The sequence below is a fragment of the Gadus morhua genome, chromosome 4, assembly GCF_902167405.1.
Source record: "Gadus morhua chromosome 4, gadMor3.0, whole genome shotgun sequence".
NCBI lineage: Eukaryota > Metazoa > Chordata > Actinopteri > Gadiformes > Gadidae > Gadus > Gadus morhua.
In genome coordinates, this window is record NC_044051.1 from 5,344,297 (window position 1) to 5,357,137 (window position 12,841).

General features: G+C 46.7%; 1 long non-coding RNA gene across 1 annotated transcript; it reads left to right on the forward strand.

Moving 5' to 3' along the window:
- The first annotated feature begins 429 nt into the window (after positions 1-429).
- On the forward strand, positions 430-1,391 carry LOC115542715 (uncharacterized). Its single transcript, XR_003976600.1, has 3 exons — positions 430-532; positions 846-976; positions 1,270-1,391. It is a non-coding gene; the product is annotated as an uncharacterized LOC115542715 (long non-coding RNA).
- The last annotated feature ends 11,450 nt before the right edge of the window (positions 1,392-12,841 follow it).

Here is a 12,841-nt window from a genome sequence, read left to right on the forward strand (position 1 = left end):
AGTGTTTAACGTGGTCTTCCACTCGTCTCCCGCCCGGATAAGGACCAAGTGGTATGCGTTGCGCAGGTCTAATTTGGTGAAAACCACGGCTCCGTGGAGGGGACGAAGGCGGAACTAATGAGGGCCTAGGGATACCTGTTTTTTACCGTGATATCGTTCGGTTATTTACCGTGATATCGTTCGGTAGTTGATACAGGGACGAAGCGAGCCATCCTTCTTCCCGACAAAGAAGAATCTCGCTCCTACTGGTGAAGAGTGATTGCTCCAGTCAGGCAACTTTGTATCGCCAGATCTACCGTCACACCTCTGTCCTAACATTGATCCTCATATTTCAGTGAGACACCCATTTTTACATCGGGCACTTTGGACCACTGCCCATAAAATAGACACAGAACGGGTCCTTTCTATTACGCTTCAGATGAAGTTATTGTTATTTTTTTATTTCAGTAAAAGGCCTCCAAATGGTCCACCAAATGTCCAAGCTTTTCCCAGACACTGGGACAAGACCCAGGTTCCTGATATTGGATACAAGGTAATTATAATCCTTTTTATAGGGTTACATAGAAGGGTTACATGCAAGAACATTGCCTGCCTTTTTAGGTCGAGATCATAAATTCCATGTGCTTTTAGAATATTTTATTCATTATTAGAGAGATGTTGTTAACCGTATTCAGATTTTTATCCAGTATTGATGGTGATGACATCCTGGTGATTAATACAGTTAGGATGTATTTAAAAAGATTAGTAAATAGTATTTAAAAAGATGAGTCTCATGACATACACCTTTGGGTTGTTCTAACTGTTCTCAAAGGTAAATTAAGAGCTCTCTCCTATGTCTCTGGTAGAAAGTACTGCTGCAAGATTCGTCCGAAGAATACAAGGAGGTGGAGACGCTGTTTCGTCAGACGATGACCGCCTTTGACATCGTGAAGATCGAGAGAATTCAGAACAAGTGTCTCTGGGACCAATTTCAGTTGTACGTCGGTTGGTCGGAAAAGCCGTAGAATGGCAGACACAAGGGACTCAAAACGATAACGCTTATTATGATCAACTGTCATTTTAACCCGTTTTTTTAAACTTTGCATTATCGGTTGGATCACGCTTTTATAACGTTATATTACGTTGTAACATTATCTTATCTTTATAACGTTATCGGTATTTTTTGCAACGCTTTATAACAGTATAAAAAAAGTGAGTTTTTATAACGAAAACGCAAATAATGACCCACTGTAATTTGACCCTTTTTTTTTTATCTTGTTTTTTTAAAAGGCAAAGGGAACAAATGAAGAAAAGGAATGGGGGCCGTAGTGTGGCCGAGAGGAAGCTGTTCCACGGCACAGACTCCAAGTTCATCAACGCCATCTGCTGTTCGAACTTTGACTGGCGGATCTGTGGAACCAACAGGACCTCCTACGGCAAGGGTAAGCTAACTGCTACGACAACGCTGCAGGACTTAAAGGTGCAGTGTGTAAGATGAGGGGCATCTAGCAGAACAGACTTGGCAAAGATTTTATATTCATAAGTGTGTTTTAGTTATTGTATAGCCCATAAAAAATTATCGTTGTTAATTTTTACAATGAGCCCATGCCGTGGAGACGGCTATGCTTCTACAGTAGCCTAGGACGGACAAACTGCTCCAGAATTTAGAATTTAGGTTTAAAATGTTAAATCATAATCGCTGCCATACTTCGATATCAAACTATGAGCTAAAGCTGGTCAATACCTACCATGTCTTTTGAAAGGGAAAGGTGATGGAGGGGTGATATTCGGTTGGTTGCAATCTGCAACCTCACCTCTAGATGCCACTAAATCCTACAGACTACTACTCTCCTCTTTCTTCTCCTCTCTTTCTTCTCCTCTATCTCCACCTCGGTCTCCACTCCTCTTCCCTTCTCTCCTCTCCTCTGTCTCCCCTCCTCTCCTCGTCTCTCTCCCCATCCCCAGGCAGTTACTTTGCCCGGGATGCCAGCTTATCCCACAAGTACACCGGGAACGCCTCGATGGTCCGCTCCATGTTCGTGTCCCGGGTGCTGGTGGGTCACCACACCCGGGGCGCGGCCGGCTACGTGCGCCCGCCCTCCAAGGACGGCGGGGACACCCTCTTTTATGACAGCTGCGCCAACGACATCCACTCACCCTCCATCTTTGTCGTCTTCGACCGGCCTCAGATCTACCCGGAGTTCCTGCTCACGTACAAGGAGAAGGCTGCGGTCATGGACAACTTGTGGTCCGGGTCACTGATCGCCGTCGCCGCCGCACCGGTGGTAATACCCACACCTGTGGTGATACCCACGCCTGTGGTGATGCCCACGCCTGTGGTGAAACCCACGCCTATGGTGATACCCACGCCTGTGGTAATACCCACGCCTGTGGTGAAACCCACGCCTGTGGTGATACCCACGCCTGTGGTGATACCCACGCCTGTGGTGAAACCCACGCCTGTGGTGATACCCACGCCTGTGGCGATACCCACGCCTGTGGCGAAACCCACGCCTGTGGCGATACCCACGCCTGTGGCGATACCCACGCCTGTGGCGATACCCACGCCTGTGGCAATACCCACGCCTGTGGTGAACCCACGCCTGTGGTGAAACCCACGCCTGTGGTGATACCCACGCCTGTGGTGAAACCCAAGCCTGTGGTGAATCCCACGCCTGTGGTGAAACCGACGTCTGTGGTGATACCCACGCCTGTGGTGATACCCACGCCTGTGGTAATGCCCACTCCTGTGGTGAAACCCACGCCTGCACCCAGAACCAAGCCCCCGCAGCAGTTCACTGGCGCTTTCTCGTACTTGAATGGCGTCCCTCTGCCACAGCCCTTCCGCCCCCTCACAACAGCCCTACCCAGCTCCCCCCCGCCCACGTCTGTTCCCAGAGCCACGCCCGCACATCGCATCCCTGGCGCTTTCTCGTACTTCCCGCCGCCACACTCTGCCCCCTAACAACAGCCCTTCCCCCCCCCACCCTCCGCTTGCGAGAAGGGGGCTAGGGGGCTCTGGGGGGCTTTGGGTTCTGGACCCGTCGTTCTAATCTGGAAAGCCTGAGGTTTAATAATAAGCATATGTATTGATGTACACAAAAATTATGCAAAGTACACAGAGAAAATTGCTCCATGGTAACCGTGGGATGCATACGATATGTGCAACATATATTTATAACATAGCTCTTCTCAATGCTATAGAATGCTCCGTTCCCTTGCATGGGCCTTCCTGATTCACGTCTTTCATATCACTCCGCAAGTCTTCTGGTAACTTATCAACTCCAGCGTATTAGGTTGCTAGGCAACGTTCACGTCTTTGACTGACTATTTCTCTGCTGATCAACTCTACGAATGGCAATAACAAATAAATTGTAAAGAAACACACCGTGTGAGGTTATTTTTTCATTTTGGCAAGTAGCCGTGTTATCAGTGTTATGTTTACATGTGTAATAAGCGGGATAATGTATAGAACATCGCCGATCATTATCGAAATTAACCCCCTTCAGGGCGAATCGAGACACTTCCGCTTCGCGTCGGTGTCCTGTTCGCCCTGTCGGCGCTTATTTTCCCGATAATGACTGGCGTTCAATACATTATCCCTTACATATCACATAACATTTTGTAAAGTATGGAAAAAATGTATAAACGGTAGCAAACTTTAAGAGAAAAATGAGTGTAGTAATGATAATTACTACACTTGGGTGTAGAAGGTGTAGAAGTATGCTACTCCGTATCCTTAATCCGTAATCGGACTCCGTAACTACGGAGACCCTTCGAACATCGGCAGTTCTCCGTCGGGATGTCGCATACGCGATGCAATTCGCCGCCCAAATCATCTTAGATGCTGACTACTAAACATGTAAACTGTGTTGAAAATTTACTTCCAAAGGTTTTCAAATCTAATTCGGTGCTTTATTAGTCCTTACTGTACAAAGTAAATGAGGTGCGAAAGTGAAACCGGTAAAAGGGATTCCGAAAAAGATTTTGTGAGAGGACCAATGACAGCCCTTGCCGTCTCCATCCATCTCCGTAAGCATCGACGGATAGTTTAAAAAAATTGGATGTGCACGTAGAGCTACGGAGCGGCTCAGCGACAGGCTCTCCGTCGACGGAGATGGTTTTCTGTGTCTACGTACTTTATGGAGGACTATAAAGGGCTCTTTATGGTTCCATGTTCATGCAACGCTAGGGGGTTACGGACCCCTTACGTCCTTGCGGACCCTTGTTGGGTCTACCGCAAGGGCCGGAGGAGTGCCTCCCAAAAATCGGAACCTTCCGTTGAGGCGACTCATCAGCAAGGGCTGTGATTGGTCCGCTTACTAAAACCCAACGAAGAACCATAAACGTTCACGACGGCGTCGAAGCGTCTGCATAGTCTTTGCGTTGCAGGAACGTGTGTCCATAATCAGCACTTAACTACACCTAAGGAAAACCAACCGTCGCTGTAGGGACACCTGTTCTCCGCGTAGGTAAGTGTTTACATGGCTTTTCAATTAAAATGTGTGCAGGATTGTTTTGCAACTCGGTCACCTCGTCGACAATAGATTTAACCGCGGCTCTATCGCTTTTGGGGGGATCTGAGCTTTTAGGAGCATCCTGTCGCCCGTTTCCTCCAGTTAATCTATCTTATTCATCCTATTGGTGTGAGCCCTGCCTGCTGCATGCACCGCGCTTTGATCGTCCTGAGATGTAACAATGCAACCCTGCATTCGCTGCGGCGGTCGTCGTCGGATGCATCAGTTTTACGCCGCATTTAGGGTATAATCACACTACCTCCGTGCGTCGACGGATCTCATTGACTTTGCATGGGACGCTCTCGAAATGCATTGTGGGTCCATCCGTTCTCTCGTTACTGTGGCTTACGTCAAAAGTTGAAAAATGTTCAACTTTTCATGCAGCGACGGAACCTTCGGCCAATTGGATCGTGTTATGCAAATATATACGCAAGTACACTGTCCAATGAAATCGTCTTTGTAATAGAACCCGGGGGAAACACATGGATACGTCAAAAAGACCCCATCCGTCGACGGACGGGGGCAGTGTGAATGCGTCGTCACATTACATGCGTCCGTCAACGGATGACAGAGGGCGTGTCTGACATATAGGGGACTAGTCTTTGTGGATCGCTTCCCACTACAAAGCCGATGTGTGGATATAAATACAAAAGATGACACAAACAACTGCCGACTAAAAACAATCCTATCGATTCCACATTTCTTTAAAAAAAATATAACGGCCGGATTTTTCCTGCTTCTTCCTGCTTGTTATTGCTAAATGGTTCCACTCCGCGTGGAGTGTATTTGCATAACCATCATCTTATTGGCCGATGGATCCGTCGCTGCCTGAAACGTTTAAAGTTCTCAACTTTTTGAAGCAGGCCACGGAGCCGACAGAACGGACAGAACCACAATGCATTTCGAGAGGATCCCATGCAAAGTCAATGAGATCCGTCAAATTTTTTAACTTTTCAGGCAGCCTTTGATCCGACGGCCAAACAGATCGCGTTTTGTATATATACATAAAAACACTGTCTAATGAAATCGCGTTTGTAATACAACCCGGGAAAACACATGGATACGTCAAAAAGCCCCCCTCCGTCGACAAACGCATGTAGTGTGAACGAGGCGTGATTGCGCCCACGGTCTCCGGTGCACCCATCGCGTTCCGTTCGACGCAACGAAGAGGGGATCCCTCAGCTGTGTCCCTGTGGTGCATCAGGCTCCGAAAAGCTATTTGGGCCTTTCGTTGCGGTACTTTTGGCAGATATATCTGCCTTATGTGTTTCTATTTTTCCAGAAGCACATGCTTTACCAGCATGACATGATGTGTATGATGTCATGCTTGCAAATATGAACGTTTTCATGAAATATTCATTAGAAGTTGGGGGAACCAACATGCTCGTTAATAGACCACACAGTCCTGAGCTAGGGTAGGCCGACCCAAACATCTCTCAGGTCTCTCGTTAATAGACAGTCTAGTACACAGCCCTGGGCTACGGTAGGCCGACCCGAACATCTCTCAGGTCTCTCGTTAATAGACAGAGTCTAGTACACAGACCTGGGCTACGGTAGGCCGACCCGAACATCTCTCAGGTCTCTCGTTAATAGACAGTCTAGTACACAGTCCTGGGCTACGGTAGGCCGACCCTAATGGCGCGTTTCCACTGCAGGGTGCGGAACGGATCGGATCGCAAAGGTGCGTTAGGGAGGGGGCGGTACAGCCCAGCTCAGTTCCGAGGTCGTGTTTCCACTGCCGACAGTACCCTTTGGGGTAGGCCGGATGTCGATCGCCGCGGCAGCTACGTAAACATCGCAAACAACGTCTTCCTCCGCAAGAATGCAGACGAACGTCTCCACCTCCTTGTTCGCCCAAGCAAGCTTTTTACGCGACATGTTAATTGTAAAGAATAATACCTCGAGGCTACTGTTTGTTTGTTTTTATCCCCGCGTCACCCGGAAGTGACGATTCTGTCGACCAATCAACGGAGGGGGGGTGTAGCTAGAATTCCAGGGTACCCTTTCAGGCGTCTGGTCTCGTTTTGGGTACCGCAACGGAGGAGTCCCTAAAATGGGGTCGGAACGGGTACGGCAAAGTCCGGGTCACGCCCACTTTTGGCGGTGGAAACGCGATCCGACCCGCACCTTTGCGATCCGATCCGTTCCGCACCCTGCAGTGGAAATGCGCCATTAATCTCTCAGGTCTCTCGTTAATAGACAGAGTCTAGTACACAGCCCTGGGCTACGGTAGGCCGACCCGAACATCTTTCAGGGCTTTCTGTTGACCTGCCATTCAGACCAAGCTCTGCTGTGTTGCGAAGAGGAATTTATAAGAATTCATTGTAATTTTGATGTTGTTAAAATCTTGTTTGTGATTTATATTTTGTGGGTTACACAAAAAAAATTTAAAAAAAAAATGTTAAACAAAATGATATTTTGTGTAACAATTTACTTCAAGGTCATCCATTAAGGCTGGTGTCCTAGCCCTATTTCTGGCAGGTGACAGGTAGACTAAACTAAACTTCCCTCAACAAGCAATCACAAGTCTACTACCAGTGCCCTGATACGAGAGCAGCAGACCCCTATAGTACTGCTGAGTGACTTGTATTTGTCCTCTGTGAAAAGTGGCTATTCTAGCCCGGGCATTACCCCCGTGTGTGTGTGGGAGTGTGTATCAGGGTGTCAGATTCCCACTGTAACTCAATCTCCCAGCACATGAAGGGAAGTGGCCGCTCAACAGCCACCCCCCCCCCCCCCCCCCCTCCCCCCTCCTCCCTCCGTCCACAGTCACCAAAGACGCTCTTCAATTGATGGACGTTTCTATGGCAACTGCTAGTCGGCGACGTCTGGACAGACTCCAGACATGAACTCTGATCCGCACCTCACTGATGACAGGTGATCAGTATGGCGTGTCCGCCCCCATCTAAAGACACCCGCTTGGATAAATTGCCAATTCGATATCTGTGCAGCCACGGAGCGGGGGAAGCGAGCAGGAAAGAGTATGGCTTCGCTCACCATTGCACCCTCACGGTGGCCCACCTTTCCCGACTCGTCCTCTGAGGGGCGTGTTGCGTCTCTGCCACAAGAGGGCGACAGAGCGCTGTACCGCCAATGGGAGAGACAGAGACGGGTCTAGCGCAGAGTAGTTACCCGCGTCAAGAAAGTTTAAATAGTAGCCTAACACAAAAGGAAATAATGGGATGTATGATATTCATAAACCAGTAGACCTACAACTTACAGCCCTATGTTAGTTGTACTTTATGTTGTTATTGTATTACTACAATTGATAACAAAGAAATAAATAATAGATGTGGAAAAAAATAATCAATAACTTAATAATATGATCTAAAACCTATTATACAATGATGTTAATAAGAGGTATTAACTGCAACAGTGCTGTTTATTACCCTTCTTTAGAGCGTGCGTGTTCCTTATTTGGTCATCACGGAAGAAACGTTGGTTTCGTTTTCGAATCGTAAGAAAAGGAAACTCATGCCGACTGCTGCCGTGAAAAACCGCGACCCACCCTTTGTTTAATAGGTCCATGGACCCACCGAGTCCACTGCCGTGTACAACTTGGAGTGAGAGCAGCGGTGGTTTAAAGAGGCATAGGTAGGGTGTCCCCCAACCAACCTCAAAAAAAGAAAAAAAAAAAGAGGGGTTTTTTGCACATACAGAGACGAAGCAAGACAAGTCTATACGCATTAAAAAAATAAAAATAAGGGTTATGAAAGGGTGGGTGATGTGAATTAGTTTAGTCTATGCTATTTCTGATGACATGTGTCAACAACATTTATGAATGGTTTCTTCTCCACGTAATGGACAACACCATATAAGGTTTTATGATTTTGTAGATAAGTTAAAGACTACAAACATGGCCACTTTGCCATTCCGCTAAAGCCAAGACAGACCAAAGGATTACCTGGGTAAACTAGAACATGTAGGCGTGGCTTATTTACCATTCCGCCCACTCCCAATATAAACTGTTTGTTTACCTGTGTTTGAGAGATGCTTAATGAACCACCTCCAGAACTCAAGCTTGTTTACCTTGTGTCTCAGTTAGAATAAACCATGTGTTGAACATTTACCACTCTCCGAGTCATAGAGGAGGCACGAGACCATCATACCACAAAGAATCAAAATAGTTTTTCATAAATTGGGGAGCAAGCCCGGAAGACCTCGATCTGGACAACTCAACTCGGCGAGCCTTGTATTCTCAGTCAACAGCCGGCACAGGTAAGCAGAGCCTTTTGAAATCTGTTGTAGTGTTGACTGGGTTATACATGGTAAGCCAGTTTTGTCTGTCTGACCCATTCTCTTAAAACAACCTGGCGTGTGGTATAATACGTGTTATAGTGTCGACGGAGTGATAAATTCCAGGACGGTTGTTTATAAGAGGGTGTGGTTAGCCCTCGGACTTCGAGTGACGACTCAATGGTAAACTGGCTTGGTAGCCTTTACACGCCTATGTGATGAAGAGACTTCATGGGCTGGGAGATTGAGTTTGTTTGTATTGTTGCATGGTGGGTCACTTCACCCATGCAACATTTATTCCTAATCATCCCTTCTTCTACGTCATCTTATAAACATTGATGCCACTTTCAAATTTAAAGTGCCCGGAGTTTGGCTAGGCATTGGAGGAAATTTGTTAGTCAAATGCAACATTGCACTTCCTCTTCTGAAGTGAAAGTGAGACATGGAAACCAGGTCGTTCATGTAGACGTGTGTGGACGACTGGTTTTGAACAACAATTTAATTGCGATAATGTCCAAAAGTAGATTAATCTGAGTGGTTTTAAATAAAGTGTTACCAAAGCGAAAGTCCCCTCAGTGACGTGTGTGTGTGTGTGTGTGTGTGTGTGTGTGTGTGTGTGTGTGTGTGTGTGTGTGTGTGTGTGTGTGTGTGTGTGTGTGTGTGTGTGTGTGTGCTCTTTCAGTCCGACGCCCGGCCCGCCGGCCTCATGGAGGAGGACCCCGCCCGGCTACCCTCCCACCTGCGTGAGTCTCACCTGCGCCACAGACAGACAGACAGACAGACAGACAGACAGACAGACAGACAGACAGACAGACAGACAAGCACACACGCACCTGCGTACTCATGCATACACGCAGGCACACAAGTACACGCTGACACAAACACATGGGTACTTACACAGAAACGTACACATAACCATACACAAACCGACAAACTTGCTGACACGTACACACTGACACACACACACATACGTACACGCAGACAAGCATACAAACATACACATGAATGCGTTCAGTATACGCTGACATACACCTGCATCATCACACAAACGCACACACACACACACACATATGCATTGCCTCTGGTCTGCAGAGGTGTTCAACCATATCTGGGGGTGGTTGACGCTGGCCTGTGTTTATACAGTAGAGAGGTCCACTCCTCCACGGCTGGCCCAACGTCAGAATGGACCTGGGCCCCGTTTCCCGAAAGCATCGATAGCCTAAGTGGATCGTGAAGTGCGTCATACGAGCATCTTCCCGAAAGGATCGTTGGTAACGAACGTCACGAAATCAGTGGCGTCACCAGCGGACATTCCGTGTATTGAATGCGTTTCATTCAAACCCATCCAATACCACGGAATGTCCAGCTAGCGCGATTTCGCAACCAAAAACAATGGTTACCGCCCATATATTACTCATAGACAGAGACGTGCGGTGAAGTCCATGTCTGGTGAGGCACTGACTTTTTCAAAGTCAGATTTACAAATATATGAACCCAATTGTTATATAGTAGAAAAGGCGATTTCTCGTAGCACAACCACACAGCCAGTCTTTTCGGCTGAGTTACTTTCTGTCCTGTTGTTTGAAGCAACCCGTTAAGCTCCGGCTTTGGTCTTCCATCATTTATTCCCTCTTTTTTGATTGAAAGTTCAGTTTTGAGAGATTTTTGAGCTTGGCTATTGAATCATTATCTTCCATGTTTGCAGTCAGAAATGTTTTTTTTTTAAATAAAAAAACAGATGTAGTGCACCTGACTGCTTAAAATAAGTTAACAGAAGCATCCTGTAAACACTGTGGGGTCACGCATACGCCCCCTTCAGTGATGCAGAGGTACTGGCTGCCTCATTTCATGCTTTTTCAGCGCGGTTTTATGTCAGATCAGCATATTTAGTCTTGCTGCAAGACTAAATATGTTATACACATGCATCCAGGGCGGTAGTGGAGGGTAAACGCACGTAAACGCCGTTTACGCACCTCTTGAATTTAGGAAATAGCGTTTATGCACCTCTAAATAGCGTTTACGCACCTCTAAGTGGCGTTTGCGCACCTCAAAGTTCCCTGCGCCTTGTATTCTGCCGTTGGAATAATCGAAAATAAATTTGGTGTAATTTTAAAACACCTAAGACAAAGTTTCATATTGTTGAACAAATAAACGCTGTAATCTGAATCATTTTCATCTGCACTGTAGGCCTATGCTATTATGGTCTGTGACCCTCCAATCAGTGCCTTGCGGCTGCGGCGGCGACACCAATCAGGATCCAGGAAAATATGTAAACAGGAAGTATGTAAACACATGTGCCGTGTTCCAATACCAGGGCCGTGTTCCAATACCCGTACTGTCCGTTTGAGTACGCAGTACGTTCCAATTCAGATCCGGCGAAAAGAAGTATACTTCAAGGACCCGGATGCCGTACTCAAAATGGGCTAATCGTGAAGTGTGGATCGAAGGACACTCTCCGTACTCAACGGCAGCCATCTTAGCTACGTAGCGGAAGAGGCGGAGCCAGGCTGAGCCAAAGTCGGCGCATTAATAGTCATTTTGTAGTTTTTATAGTTTCTATAGCTTTTTATAGCTGCTAGGTGTAAAGAGTTCACCGTTCAAAGCGGGATGTTTATTGCGGGGGAGGTGCCGCGGCGGCAGTCGTGATCGTAATTTCCGGTAAGTGCACCACGGAGTACTCGATTTGGAACAGCACTCACATCTGAAAAATTACCGTACTCAAGTGAGTACGGTAATTTTTCAGATGGGGACTCTCTAAATCGACGCCACTTCGACCTGGGCGGGACTTTACGTCCTACGTCACTCGCTATGGGTGTGCATGTGTGCGCGTAGCCGTTTGTCTCAGGGATCTGTGCACGAACTCCCTTGCAAGACTACAGGAAGGACTACGAGCGTCAGTGTCGTACGCGATGGAGGGTGGGTGACATTCCTAGAGTCTGTGATGATAGGCTATATTTCTACAAATGACTTACTATTAGCGATTAACATGACGAAACAACACAAACTAAGCTAACATTAGACTATAGCCATACCAGATAACGCCATACCAGCTAACCCTAACTATTTCTATTAAACTCTGAACTATTTTGCAACAGGCAATTGTGTGTTGGTGTGTCTTATTGCTTCCCACGTCCGCGACTGCGTCTGCATCTTTCCCACTCCTGGCTAATAGTTTCAGCTTTTGTACTGTATATCAGAAATGATCACCCTGTACCACACTGCTGACTTGTTGATGTTTTGTGAGCACTCACGCATTTCGTTAGGTATCTTAAGTTTCCTACTGGAGTCATCAAAACTTTGGACTTTATTGTAAGAAATATTGTGTTGCAAAAACACTTTGTGTCTTATCCTTAGCGTTAGTTAATGAAGCTAGCTTCATTAAAGAATCGAACCCCTTATCCCCGCGTTAATGAGTTGTTCTCTGACCACTAACCCATCAGGTCTTAGTACATGCGATTCAAGAGTTAACCACTTGACAATCTTTAAACTTCGGTTGCCTAGAAATTGGAAAGACAGTGATGTGTGTACATTGTGCGAGTATCCGTCACTCGCGATGTGTGTGCAGTCCAAAATGAAAGAAAAAACCTTGCATCACTAGGGAATCGAACCCCCAATCATCAGTTGGTCGTTGGTAACTGTAAACAAAGAGATCGCATTTTGTTTAACTGCTAACTAACAAACGGGTTTATGCGTTCACTGAACAAAGATTATGGAAATAAAAGACCACTTTTCCATCAGAAAAATCATCAGAACCGTTATTACCAACCCATAGACCCGGCCTATTCAACTAGCGGCCCGTGGGCCAAATGCGGCCCCTCTTAATTTTTTTCTGGCCCGCAAGAGGTTGCATGCAAAAAATAAATAAAATAAAGGAGAAACATAGTTGCATGCAAATCAGGTTTCTGTGTGTAGACGGTGATGCTAGCCAGTATCAATACCCCACAATCAGGAACTGGCATCACTTATTCTGACAATGTTTGGCTCAACCGATACGTGTGAGTCTAGCTTTCCTCATATGAATGCCATCAGAACAAGGGCACGTTGCTCCATGACCTATGAGAAGCAGCATGAGTATCTCAGGATGAGCCAAACTAGGCAAACAAGGCAGT